The 14,734-nt window shown below is 38.9% G+C and overlaps 1 protein-coding gene across 1 annotated transcript in view; it reads left to right on the forward strand.

The window, feature by feature from the left end:
* The first annotated feature begins 2,925 nt into the window (after nt 1–2,925).
* LOC110052563 (uncharacterized) overlaps nt 2,926–14,734 on the forward strand; it is an 83,233-nt gene continuing 71,424 nt past the window's right edge. The window contains exons 1-3 of the mRNA XM_089285764.1: nt 2,926–3,001; nt 6,575–6,781; nt 9,226–9,312. The gene's annotated coding sequence lies outside the window, so the exon portion shown is untranslated. The remainder of the gene's footprint in view (nt 3,002–6,574; nt 6,782–9,225; nt 9,313–14,734) is intronic.

Consider the following 14,734-nt stretch of genomic DNA (forward strand, 5'->3'; position numbering starts at 1 on the left):
TGAGCTAAGGGCTGCAGATGACCTTGTTTTGATAAAGAGTCATAAAGACCTCACTGCTTTTCCAGGTGATCTGGTGACGTCATTACGCGAGACTGGAGAGAAAATTTTATTGCCGTATCCCATAACGCAGCCCGCGCGTAGTCGTGAGCTTGCATTTGAATGACCAGAGCGAGTGTTGATGCTTTTCAGAATTATTTTGTCTTGTCTTATACCGCGCTTGGAACTCGGAATTGTGCTGTAAATATGAGAAGTGTTGATTTGGACAGTTGGGAAGTCTCTTTCGACGGTGAATCTTTTCTACACTTGGATGGAAGCGATTTGAGTACTTGAATCGCACAACATGCAGCGCTGGCCGCATCGCATTGTAAGCTTGAAAATCACTTGGTGTTTTACTTCAATTTGCTTTTAATAGTGTACTTTCTATACAGTATTAAAGGTACTGTATACCATCGGTATCTAGTTTGCTTTTATTTAGTCATTCATTTTATTATTATCATATGTCGGCCACAGCACTAGTTCGGTCGACCATTCGATCAAACGCTCTCCAACTCAGTAAAGAAAAAAAATTAATAATCTGAATGGCACACGCCAAGAATTGCTAGAAAAGATTGGCCTGACCTTTAATGAATTTGGAGAGGTAGTTGTGGGCTATGTTGACATTGAGAATTATATTACACTATTTCTAAGTCAGTCAGGTGTAGAGTGCAGTTACAACACCAACCAACAGCATCATGATGGTTTCCCATGGCTGAAATGGTCACGCCATTTCACAGGGGAGAAAAGTGTCAGAGTGAAAATCATTGAGCCTTATAATTTACTGAGCACAGTGTAACAGTTGCTCTTTAGTTGGGAAATGATGACTATGATACTGTCCAAAAATGCGCAGGGGCAGTTTATGAACAGCTTACACAACTTCAAACAATCAAACATGCACTAACCCATTGACGCCTGAATGAAATTGCCCGCGACCCACCCCTAAACCATATGCGGAGTAACCACAGACACAAGATCAGGCTTCAAGACATCGTTTATTTAAAGTTCAATAAATGAAGGGTCGAAATATTAAAAAATATTAACAAAAAGAACTCAACCTGATGTACAAAACTGGTGAGAAAACAAGAAATTATATTTCCTTACCGCACGACAAAATGTCCCACAGAAGCAGAGAAAATTGACTTTGCGAAAATGAGTAAATTATTGACTTTGGGGGACAAAACGAAACCAACTACAACCGAATTTCATTCTTGTAACGACTAACATTTGAGAAAACAACGAAAAATAAAAGCGAACAACTCTTGTAAAATCAAACTGAAAACAAGAAATCGAGTAATTTCTTCGCCGCGCGACGAAATATGACGGCGCTGGAAAGAAAGATGAAAGTCGTAAATTAAAAAGACGACAAAAACAAGCCAATTATTTTGAGATCAGTCGTATTTCAACTGTGTTAATTAGTGGCCATTCTGGTTCTTTCCCCAGCGGTTCTGTAGTGTAGCTTAATAAGACGCGGAAATATTTGAACGAAGCGAATAAACAAAATAAACAAAGCGCCTGGAGGTCGCCGTAAATTAAATATGCAGAAATCCAACGTGCAAGTTACTGTTCACTTTTAAAACCTAAAATTCCCAAATACAGGGAACCAAATGAAAGAAATGTGAAGGGAAGGTCAATAACAATAGATTTTCATCCACGCTGAGGCGAAGAAACCTATTTAAAAGAAAAAAATTGTTCAAAATTTTGCACACGTGCTTCGCTGCATGATCACATGTTCAAATTATTCTTTACGCTAACGCAAAAGCTTGAGTTTTTACCGACCGCTTTTCCGGACATTTTAACGCCTGCGGCCTTACCAATCGTTCCAAAAGTTGAATTCAACTTCGAAGTAATAATGTACATTACCATTTTTGTGTCTTAAGTCCGAAAAGCTGCTTTAAATCTGCGATCTGAAAGCGCTCTGATCTTCATGTTTTTGCGGCGGCTGTAGGAAGAAAACCTTCTTCACCAGAAAGTTCTACGGACTCTGTACTACTTGATCCTCCATACTGAGGCCACCTAAACATTGATTTGTATCTTTCCTTTCTATTTTAAAGCCCAAAACAGTCATTTATGCCTGTTAGGAGTGAAAACAAGACCTTGGAAGTTTTTAGATTTGTCCCGCAAACGCGCCATGATTCCTGCACTTTTCGAGCGCACGATTTTAAGAGAAACCGTCTTTCTAGAAAGCAAGCGGCGGAAAATGGGTGGAGCAAACTTTACAAGTAGTAGGACAGAAAAAACCTTATAGAATAAAACTATTGTTGGCCTGTGGAAGAGAGCCTGGAACAACGAAGCTGCGAGAAATGTTGAACAAAGTCTCGCAACTGATGGAGGACTTGCCATTGTTTACGATCTCTGCGACGACACCAATGAGAATCCGGAGGAAAGGTATCCGATTGTGCCAGATCCATCTTTAGTTCGAGCAGCACAGATGGCTTCCTTGCGTCTTCTGCACACAGTTCCTTCAACCAACAAAATGTATGGATCGATGGAAAGAAGGTTCAACCACCTCTTCCGGGAGAGAACATGTCATGTGCCCATGCAGAAGGCCCACAAGCCAACTCACTGACTTTGTTGGTCTAGATAATCGTGTATTAAACTTTTCTTAGTTTAAAAATCTTTAAGAATACTCGGTAGTAAAGTTATAACTCCACTCACAACCAAAGCATGATGAGAAAAAAGCCTTCCGACTGAAAACTGCCATGTTTATCCTCACGGCGCTATCGATGTGTCGATGGACTACATGCCGAAGGCCAGAACAAGCGCTACTAGGCGCGCAAAGAATTCTGTGCGGCTTTAAAAATAATTTCTCCTTGAAGATGATTGGTTAATTATTTACGGTCAGATCACCTGGTTATTATGTAAATCAAGTTGTTATTATACTAACAAGTTAGCATTTAAATGAGAAAAGCAGAGAGGACTGTATCAAAGCAAGATCATCTCTAACCGTAACCCATTCATCGACCAGGTAAATAAATACACAACTGTAAAATGGCCTTTTGTATAACTTTAGTTGTAAGATAACTTTTTCCAATTTCAAGCTGCCATCTTTCATATCAGAAACACCAAAATCCGCAGCTGAATTGGGTCCCGTTTCATTAATATGTAAGTGTAGGCAGTCAAACCATATCATAGTCATTTGATTTTACCAATTTATCGGAGTTTCATATTATATAGAATTAGTTATCACCTAACTATATCAAAAGCGCGGAGCAAGAGCCATGTTCTCTCCAGTTTCTGACCAGCATCATCATTTTCAATAAGCAATTTTGTTTTGTTTGTTTTCTGTAAACTGGGCATTTCGACAGCATTGACGACGGCGACGGCGAGGACGATGCCTTTTAAAAAATAGATTTATATTTCAACTTTGAATTTCGCAACTGTGTAGATCTGCTCAGTACGCCTGTCGGCTAAAATCTTGCTCAGGCTAAATATGCAATAGATGCAGCGTTTATTGCGGTTCACTTTCTCCAAAATACGTAGAACTTGGTCATTTTAAGTTGTTGTTTTGCTTTTAATGATGGGTAAGATATGTACAAAGTTTCAAAATTCACGTGCAGAACTGGCCAGTGTTCGGCTCGAAAGGCCCCATCCACACTAATGCGTCACCAAAACAGAGCTTTTCGAAACACTTTTCAAACGGAACGAATTTGAAAACGCCGGCTTTTCGTTTTCGTGTGGACGGAAAACAATTTTTAAAAAAAGGTGGGTAGCTTTTCGAAAAGGCTGTGGGTATATGACCGGCAGCCGGTCAAGGTTTTAAACATACTAAATGACCGGCTATGAGAATAATGTGACAGGTGTCCCCAAGAGGCATCGAACCGGGGACGCTCGCATGGCAAGCGGTTCCCATGCTGTATGACCACTATGCCACCGAAACCGGCTGGCATCTTTCGGAATTTTTTTAAGTATATATCGTGTTAACCCTTACCATTATTGAAAGCTAACCGTAAACGGGCTAACCGGAGTGCTATTCAGGCTAACCGGAGTGCTTTTTAGGCTAACTGGAGCGGTGCTATTTAGCCTAAACTACAAAAATGTTTTGACTGCCGGTCATTGCATCTGCTGTGAAAAAGTATTGTCCTGCACGTCAATTTATTTTGACATTTTATTATTTCGCTTTTTACTCGGTTTTTTAAAGAATTGCATACTACAGTCAAAAAAAAAATTTTTAGACGAAATTTCTATATCGATTGTCAATTGCCTGTCTTTGTTAGATCGCAATATTCATCATCGATGATGGAAATTTACGAGTAGGAAAGACTTGATGACAATAATTATCACAGGTAGCGTCAGTAATGACAATGAGGAGCTAACCCATGCTGATTGCCTATTAAATTTGTCGGTAGTCTTGGCAATAGCGTCTATGAATATTAAATTCACGACTTTGTTTCTGTCAGAACGAAAGGTAGGCGCTGTTTTGTGGGGTTATATCTGGCTATATCAAGCATCTCGTAAGTGTGCTGCTACAATCGTTTTGTTTTTGTTTTTGTTTTTGTTTTTGTTTTTATTTTACTTTAAACCTGTAGGTTCCCTTTGGGTTGCTGATAGATTATGTGCATAAGTCGATGCGTTATGGCGTTTTTCTTTTAAAGTTGTTGGGATTTTAAGAGGTTATAAAAATATAAGGCGCCGTCAAGGTCAGAGAAGTCCCTTACGTAATTAAAGAGCTTTACGACCCTTTATCTTTTCAACTTGTCGACGATGTTCCATCTACCAATACTGTTTTGAATAAAACACTAATTTTGCATTTCAAGAACTAAAAATAGATATTTTTTCTTATAACGCCAAAAGAAGAGTGATCATATCTACAGTTTTTTGCTACACCGACACGGATGTTCACTGAATTTAACGTTAGCTTTCTTACTCTTGCATCTACTCAGTGGTTTTAACGGTCAAGTTCTAAACTGGGTTTATCTTAAAAATATTTTTTTCTTAGATTAACAAGTGACAAAGGTGCTTTCCCTTTTCTAACTCGTAACACATTTGTTACCATTGTAGATACATGTGTGCCGTGAAATATGCTGAGTTTTAGGTTTCTCGATCGAATTATCAATCCAACAGAAAATCTAACGTTACTGGTATGTTAGAGAAATACAAAAGTTTCGAACGGCAATGCGTTTCACCAAGATCTGAGTCACCATGGTAACGTTATGACCTCATTAAACTATTTTACGTGAGACCGAATATCTTATCATTAAGAGAAATTTTTGTCGGAATCTATGACCTGACATAGTTGTCTAACCGATGGCAATTAAAAAAAAAAAAATTATGAGAGCATTTCTGAGAAAATTGCGGGTGAAGTTACAAGATGTCAAAATACAACAAAAACAAAGCTGTTTTAAGATATTGTAAATTATGGCCACAAGACTTGACTAAAGGGCACTTTTGTCTTAAATGAATCTTACAACATGTAAATACCTCGAGTGAAAATCCAAGGGAAATAGGTCCGTTTGATTTTTGGCTTGAAAAACAACTTGTATGGGGTGTTATCATGCCTTTTTGAAAACAAACCGTTTGACCATACAATTATTAAATTGGGCAGGAGTTAAAACAAAAAACAAAACAAAACAAAACAAAAAACAAAAAACAAAAAAAAGTAAAAAAGATTTTTTTTTGAAAATTGGCCCTCAATGTGATCAATCCATATTCAATGTAATCCCTGAGTTTCAAATTCATTGAAACATTTTAGGGTCGCAAGTTTTTAGCCTCAAGTATTGCGCTTATTTTGTTGTCTTCATTATAATTGTCTTTTACTCGAATCACCATTTTGTTGTACATTTCTGTGCATCAGGAATTTATAAAGCACATTGCTTTCCGACGATTTTCCGAAAGCGTGCTTAAATTTGCTCAGCTAGCACTACAATAACTATGAAATATTGGTCGACGTCACACTCCAATTAGGGCCGCTTGAACGCGGCCATGTCGAGAGTAAGCGTTGAACGCCAGTGGAAATCGCCACACTAAACATAAACAAAGCGTCCAGCCTAACTATTTTCCGGTACGGTTGCGCTCACCGCTTATTTACCCACGGCAGTCCGCGTTGCCGGGAGATGTTGAAATTTAAATTGTCCTTGTCGTCAATGATTATTCGATTAGGCAAAACCCCTTGCTGAACTTGCAAATTTGTCAGTCGACTTTGGTATTCACACTTATTATCACAGCCTTTCTAGCTGTTGTCTATGCAGACAATGAACATTATGAAAGAGTAAATTCTGTTTTCAAAAGTAGCAATTTAATTGTACTTTTTTCTCTGTACGTGTTACGGGTAAACAATGAAACTACATACTCACTTTTGCCAAAAGTGTATTCTCACTTTGCCAAACCCCCTCCGGGGGTGATGGAGCTGGAAATAAAATCATTGCTGCTTACACCTGCTACCATTATCATCCCACCTTCCGACGATGAAATTATCGCCTGGAGTCCGACAAAGAACTGTGAAAGAGCTTGATTATCTACTTGTAAGTGCAGAGCAGAAGTGATGTTAGTTGGCGGTATGCTTTCTGTAACGTTTTTTGTTCCTTCCGTTTCATTTTACTAGGTACAAAGCTTGAGTAAATACAAATTCAGGAGTGCGTGGAATCCCTGTGAGTTGATGACAGACGGACAATAGCTCAAGTGAATTGCACGTCGCTTGCGAGTTCCCTTAATTGCAGATTTTAAGGCGGATTCTAAACAGTGTCGACTTTTTGGCTTTTCGGTGTCTCTCTTAGAGTTGAAGAAAACTTGACACATCTTGACCTCACAGGTGAGAAAATTTACCTGGTTTAGTTTGTCTATGTTTTATCATTGACGAGAGAATGCATGTATACATTTTGCTCATCTAGATTTTGAGCAACGTCAATTAAGAGGTAAATTAACGTGTAAAATAGTCATCTAGCTAGCCAAAACTGAGTCAGTTTTGCTAGTAGGAGGATTTACACTTGAGAATAGCACTTATTAATGCCAATGAAATCTCATCAAGTTTATGATTCTGTTCACATAATTTCTTTTTATCAGTAAAGTTCCAATTTACACTCAGTTTTCTCAACAGAATTTTGAAGAATTTTGAAAAAAAAAAAAAAAATTGCGCGACTCTCTCTTGAATGCAATATTAAGTATGTCCGAACTAACAGAGAGAGAGAGTAGAAACTGAGAGAGTATTGGAAGACGCGCATGACGAATGTATTCGTTTTGGTTATATATAGAGTTGACTTTAAGGTTTGATTGGAGGTACATGTAAGAAGCATTGCGGTAAATTATTGCACTGCGGAGTAGTATTAACTAATAAACAATGTTACGGTGTTAAAACGAGCTTCAATCAACCCACTGAAGGCTTGCCAAGTGCGACGATACGAACTTTATTTAACTCTTAATGCGCTTAAAGACAAATATAACGATGCGAATGAATGATAGTTTCGAGATATTAGGGAGCAAACATGACTTTTATGTCGGAAAACGTTAAATAAACAGGAATTTCAGATACTAACATAGATTGTGCACGGCCAATATATAATTTGTAAAATCTTGCAACAGTTTCGTAAAGTTTAATTCCGCGACAAATAAATAAAATAAGGAAAAAAAAAAACAACCTTCATCTATTTGTATGTCTGATGATCATCAAACCCGACATTTACATAACAATAGAAAACTGGACTGAGAAATTTTTAATCGTGATGATTTTTTTCTCAATTTGAATCACACTTAATCACGCGTTTGTGAAATTATATAACGCTAAATACAACCAAGAATATGCAACTGTCAAGCTTTAATGGCGCCATCAAGTATGTACATTGCAAAAATAATTTATATGTTAATGAAGGATTCGTTGAAGCCTCTCTAGACAATGGCCGTTTACCACACTACGCTCAAGGAGAAATTTGAAAACGCAACTATCACGGGTCATTTTGGAAATGAAGTGAAATCGCACTATACTCCTGAAGTCATCGTTTTCGTAAAGCTCTGTTTTCAAATGAAAATGTTTTCCGTTCACACGAAAACGAGAGGCCGCGGCGTTTTTAAATTCTTCCGATTTAAAGAGCGTTTTCGAAAAACTCCGTTTTCATGGCGGATTAGTACGGACGGTAGGCCTAACCGTAGAAATAAAGCTCCGTTTTCAAATTCTTCCGGAGTACTGTGAACAGGACCTTAATTCTAGAGACGTATAATCCGCCTGGACAAACATAGAGAACTGTTTTTTAACGCCCTTGATTAAGCAAAGCCTAAAACAAGCATAAGAGGAATTACGCGAAAGACGAACTGTCTGCTTTCCATTCAGAAGTCAATATTCGCTTCTTTCGTTCTATATTTAGTATTTTTTAGAACCATCACGTTTTAAGCTGCTACAATTGTTGTTTTCTTGGGCTTGGCGTATCGTTATGACCTGTAATTTATTGTTCTAACAACCAATGAACTATCACATTTTAAGAGGCCGTTTTTCTTGATAATGACAGCTGAGAATAATTTTCATGCCCATTAATATCCTGAAACTTGAGTTCAGAAATGTAGAAAAGGGTTTTCGATTTCCGCACTGTTTTCGGCTTTTTAATTTTATTTAGTTACTAAACACATGTTAACACGTGGCATAGGTCTCGTCCGCACTACACCGGAGCAATGTGAAAACTCAGCTTTTTTATTCCCTCGGTTAGGCCTACCGTGCATACTAATCCGTCACGAAAACGGAGCTTCAAACGAAAACTCTCTTCAAATCGGAGGAATTTGAAAACGCGCTGACGTTTTGAAAAAGGAGCTTTCCGAAAACGATGACAACGCGATAATCATGTGATTTCCCAGCCCGAGTTTTCCTCAAACACAAATCCAAAATGACCGGTGACTGTCGCGATTTCAAATTTCTCAAACGTAGTGTAGACGGAGTTTCAGACTGAGAACACCATTTTCAAATTTCTCCGTCGTATTGAGGACGGGGTCTTAGGCTAACTTATAGGTTCCATGATATGGAAAAACTGGCGCGAACCAATATAGCACACGTTTACAGGTAGTTCAATATTTCACACTCTGATTAAACGAAGGTTTTAGCCAATCAGAGCGTGATAAGAAGTCAAAATATATTATAATTTGTAATGGTAATAATATTCTAAATGAAGCTAGATATTCGTTGCTTTCAAGTTTTACAGGTACCAGCTGTAACACGAGTTTTCAGTTTCTAGTTTCGAAGTTTTCGTTTTCACTTTTTCTCATTATTACTTTTTCTAGAGCCTCTTTGGGGACAGAAAAGCGGTAAATTGCATTGCAAAAACTAACGTTAGAGGGAAAAACCATGACTGTAAAAACTCCAGTGTGGTAAGTCATGTCGGCATTTTACTCCGTTAACAGCTAGGTGATATAGTTGCCCGCGATTAGGCGCAAAAACACCATGTTAGTGGATATGGCCTGTTTGTTTGTGCAGCGCGTACTGTATCCGTTGCAAACATCCGTGCTGCCAGCAAGTTATCCTCACGGAAGCTTTATGTACGTCAACGGACTAAACGGCAAATTTTTAGTTTTAGAATTTCTCTTTTCTTTGGAGTAACCTTCATGCCTTTAATCTGCATATAGTTTTATCTCACCGAAGGCAATGCTGTCATTGAAATTTTACCTCGCTGAAATTTTACCTCGCAGTTCATAAAAAGTGCGAGGTTCTACAAACATGACAGAATAATTCGAGAAAAAAGGCAGAAAGATCCTGTTGTTCATGTCTTGATTTGGAGAATTGAGAAAATAGTTGAGTGCTCGCATAGGTGCATTTTCTTTAGTTTTTTAATTATGCGGAGGTTGAAGAGTGGCAAGTCTTATTATATGACTGAGAAGATTACTTCATTGCGATTGGCTGAGAGCGGGCCAATTTATCGTTAATTCTTAATTTGCACTGCAGTGCAAATTAACGCGCGCATGTTTACAAATTCATGTGTCTGTTCGCTTATTGACTATAAAAATTCGCCAATGAGCGCGTGAGGAAAAAAAATTATTGACGTTGAATTAGGGAAACGAGACGTGGGAAGTAGGTTTTATCACTGTTAGGCGGCTGAATGTGTGAAAACGTTTCAGAAAGAAACAGGTCTGCATGTTTAGGCTGGAAATTTCTTCTGTGATGCCTGCACAGTTTCGTGCGTAAAATGGTGTACCCACAACTGTCTGTCCATGGTCACGAGAATCACATTCAGGGAAAAGAGGGGCACTTATTGACTAGATGTGCTTGCAACTGACCAGTATTTGGAGGAAACTATTACGATATTTGACCGTGAACTCTAAATTTGCAAGTTTCTGGAAGGGTCCGAGGACGCCCACTCGAAGCAGTTTAAGATGTCACTCTTGACTTCCCACTTCGTCCGAAGCTGGAAAGTAGAGATGTGAGTTAAAGATAATTAACAAGGCTGGAAATAATTAATTATCTTATTAAATCCATTTTGAAATCATTGGTTATCCTTGCAATCTGATTGGCTCTCAGTGGTGCGATTTATTCACGAATCGCACTATTGTTTGCTCTAAATCGCATCTTTTTCTCAGCCAAAGAGAATGGGACAGTAAAACAAAACAACCAATCAGATTTCAAGATTAGTTTAAAGTAATCAATAAAATTTCAGGAAAATGAAAGGCAATTGCAAAAAGCCGTTGTGTGGAGAATTTTACAACTACTATTGCCAAAACTTTGTAGTTATTATAGTTTTTTTTCCAAAAAAATTGACGAATTTAATTAATTACAGTTTCTAAATGACGATTATGAGCTTCTTCAGGCTGAAGACCTACTTTAATGGAAGTTTCAAACTTTCAGTGTCCATTTTGACGAACATTTTGGCGATTTTTCTTCAACATCGATTTGCTCAAGATCCGTATGATACCGAGTCCAGTAAAACATAAACAAACGAAAAACCACACAACAACAAATTCAGAGCCATCTCAAGAAGGTAGATGTTTCCAGGTTTCCGGTAGTTTCAAACGAAGCAAAAAAAGAGCTCAACTCTGTCGCTGTGAATAAACATAGTCAAATACGCCACACTGCACAAAATAGTGAATAAACAAACGTCTTACGAAGCCGGTGCCTGTCCCGCCATCTTGGAAATATCTTAAAACAAATGGCGCCGCAAGAACTTGACAAGGTCCTGAGTATTGAGTCCTACGCCGAGGTCGCAAAAAGAAACAGAGATGATAACGAGCTGGACTCCCTTAAAATCATGCCATTGAATGGTATTTAAAAGAAAAAAACGTACTATCCACTGGGCATCGTGCTCTCGAGGGAGTTTCACCACTCAAAGAAATCGATCGCAGAATTACACAGGATAGGCACCTTCAAATTCCTTCTCCAAAGACAATAAAAAGTCTCGGACTCAACCACAGAAGAAAGGAAGGCCTTCCATAATTGATTCAGGCGACGAGAATTGAACTTTTATACCTGAAGTAGACTATTTTCGTTCTAACTTCAGAACTGCTTGTTTCTTTGTCATGGTCGAATGAGTTTCGTCACATGACATCGTTTTGCGTACTAAATGAGACGTAAAGTTGTTTCCGGTTCCGCTTTTTTTTCAACAAACCGGCTACTGGAACAATACACCAAAAATCTAAAATTTACGGCGATTGCGATATCAAAATGGATCTAATAAAGTGGCAATTGAACTTCGTGCCGAGCAATTTTGGTCTGAAATCATACTTGTGATTCCAAATCGAACTCGCGCTGCGCGCTCGTTCGATTTTGAAATCACGCGTATGATTTCAGACCAAATTGCACTCCACTCAGTTCAATTACCATTCATGATGGGACGCACGGGGCTTCTACTGTTAGTACCGCAGAGAAATGGTAGGACATTTTCCTAGTATTCCTTACATACTCTCATTATGGTTCTTCGTCTTGCTGTTTCAGTGACATGCCGATGATATTAAATGAAAAATAAACCAGAAAGGGCCGATGGAATATGAGACAAGCTTTAAAATGAAGTCACGATATTAATAGTGCTTTAAAAGTAAATAGTGCGTTCGAGTCATTCCCGATGCTTTTAAATGATGGCGGACTCCACCGACGCCAATAATCTGTAACAAAACAAGGTCATTATATATCGGATCACGTCTAAACACATGTGAAGAAAGACTTGGCAGGAAAAACCGGGGAATGCCGATAAATCAAGTAATCCCGCAATGATGAACGAATTGCACAACATGAACCTTCCTCTGCTTCCATCCTGAAGCAAGTTCAGATCTACGAACTGAACTTAAAGATACCAAAGTGCCAACGAATAGATGCTGAGCGCGACGAGCAGACGTAAATGTCTTGTTTACCCAATGAAAGCCATCAAAATAAACTCTGTGCTTGCGTCGAGATGCTTGTCCGGGCGTAAAGGAGCGTTTGATTAATCAATCTAAAACAGATCTTAAGGAATGAAAACCCAGATGATCTGGAATACTTGTCTGAGTATGTCGTTGGCAGTGGGAGCCACGTGCAGTATTATCATACTCGGCAATTGAAGTTATTGTGTAGAAAATATCGCACAATTACACAGCTGAGGGCAAAAACAAAAAAACCAAAAAACAAAAAAAACAAAAAAACAAAAAAACAGAAAAAAAGCGCGAGGAGAAACTTAGTCACGGAGCTAAGATAGATTGTCAGTGTTTTAGGTGACCATACACGGCTACCAATGGCTTGGCCAATGGCTTGGCCAATGGCTCTTACACGCAACGAATCGTAAAAGTCCGTAGGTAACGACCTCCGAAAGAAGTGAGCCCACCCCCCATCCCCTGAAAATAGAGGAACTAAGGTTCAAAAGTATAATTATTTCTCCAATCAATAACCTGAATAACGTAGGATAAACTGATGACGATTTAACTAGGGAAGGTATAGCTTATTCCAGGAGGCGTCATGAAGCACCTTGGTAAAACTAACAAGAAGGTACTAGCAGGACCTTTCCTTGAAATTGAAATTACTGGAATTGACAACTTTGCATCATTTTTAACAGGAACGCATAAAAAGAACGTTTAATCATATTGAAATTAAAAAGTCGACCAGAGCAGTTAAATATTTATAAGGCAGACTAACGTAGCAGTGCATCATGAACAGTAAAAATAGTTTAAGGTATCTTACATCACGGTCTACATATAAAGTGCCCACCCATGTGCCAGCAACATAAATTTAAATTGGAACGAAGAATTTCAAAACGATTTATAAGAACTCAGTGTGTTTACGAATTACACCCACAGCCTTAGAGGAATACAGCCCTGTTCTCATAGAATTCAAAAAAACAAAAACAAAAACAAAAACCGGGAAGAGATACTTACAGTAGAAGTTATTTGCGTCCCCTCATGGGGTGAGAGATTTACGCCCATATCAAGTTCGTAAGTTCTCGCCCGTTTAGATATGCGCCACACTCGCGTTTTAGGTGCAGGGGTCCAAACAAATCTTTACCTAACTTTGTAAAGATGCTAATTTTAGCTGTCCCCCAAATCTACACACGTGTATTTCACTTGTGGAAAACTATCGATTTGCACAGTGTTTGGGTTGGACATTCTCGCGCATATAAACTTTGTTTTCTCTCGTAGGTTCTTGCGCGTTTAGCGATGCGCCACACTCGCGTTTTAGGTGAAGGGATCCCAGCCAATGCTCACCAAATCTTTTAAAGATGCTACTTTTAGCCCTCCCCCAAATCTACACACGTGTATTTCACTTGTGGAAGGCTATCGATTTGGACAGCGCTTGGGTGAGAAATTTTCGCCCTATCACCTTTCTTTTCTCTCATCAGTTCTTGCGCGTTTAGAGAAATGCTACACTTACATTTTAGGTGCAGGAATCCCAACCAATCCTTACCTAACTTTTTAAAGGTGCTACTTTAAGCCCTCAACCAAATCTGCACATGTGTATTTCACTTGTAGAAGTCGTAAGATTTGGACAGTGCTTGGGTGAGCGATTCTCGCCCATATCAACTTTCTTTTCTCTCGTAAGTTCTCGCGCGTTTAGAGATGCGCCACACTCGCGTTTTAAGAGCAGGGATCCCAACCAATGCTTACCTAACTTTTTAAAGATGCTACTTTTAGCCCTCCCCCGAATCTACACACATCTATTTCACTTGTAAAAAAACTATCGATTTTGCACAGTGTTTGGGTTGGAAATTCTCGCCCATATCAACTTTCTTTTCTCTCGTAACCCTCCCGTTTCAAGTATAATGATCCCAACCAATGCTTACCTAACTTTTTAAAGACGCTACTTTTAGCCCTCCCCCAAATCTACATACATGTATTTCACTTGTGGAAAACTATCCATTTGCACAGTGTTTGAGTTGGACATTCTCGCCCATGTCACGTTTAGAGACGCGCCACACTCGCGTTTTAGGTGCGGCAATCCCAATCAGTGCTTATCTAACTTTTTAAAGATGCTACTTTTATCCCTCTCCCAAATCCACACACGTGTATTTAACTTTTGGAAGTCCATCGATTTAAACAGTGCTTGGGAGAGAGATTCTCGCCCCTATCAACTTTCTTTTCTCGTAAAATCTCGCGCGTTTAGAGATGCGCCACACTCAAGTTTCAGGTGCAGGGATTCAACCAATGCTTAACTAACTTTTTAAAGATGTTAGTTTTAGCCCTCCCCCAAATCTACACACCTGTATTTAACTTGTGAAAGTCTATCGATTTAAACAGTGCTTGGATTAGAGATTCTCGCCCATATCAACTTTCTTTCCTCTTGTGAGTTCTCGCGCGTTTAGAGATGCGCCACACTCAAGTTACAGGTGCACGGATCCCAACCAAT

Source organism: Orbicella faveolata, unplaced genomic scaffold (assembly GCF_042242905.1).
Source record: "Orbicella faveolata isolate gen_17 unplaced genomic scaffold, um_ofav_v1 contig_13, whole genome shotgun sequence".
Classification (NCBI taxonomy): Eukaryota; Metazoa; Cnidaria; class Anthozoa; order Scleractinia; family Merulinidae; genus Orbicella; species Orbicella faveolata.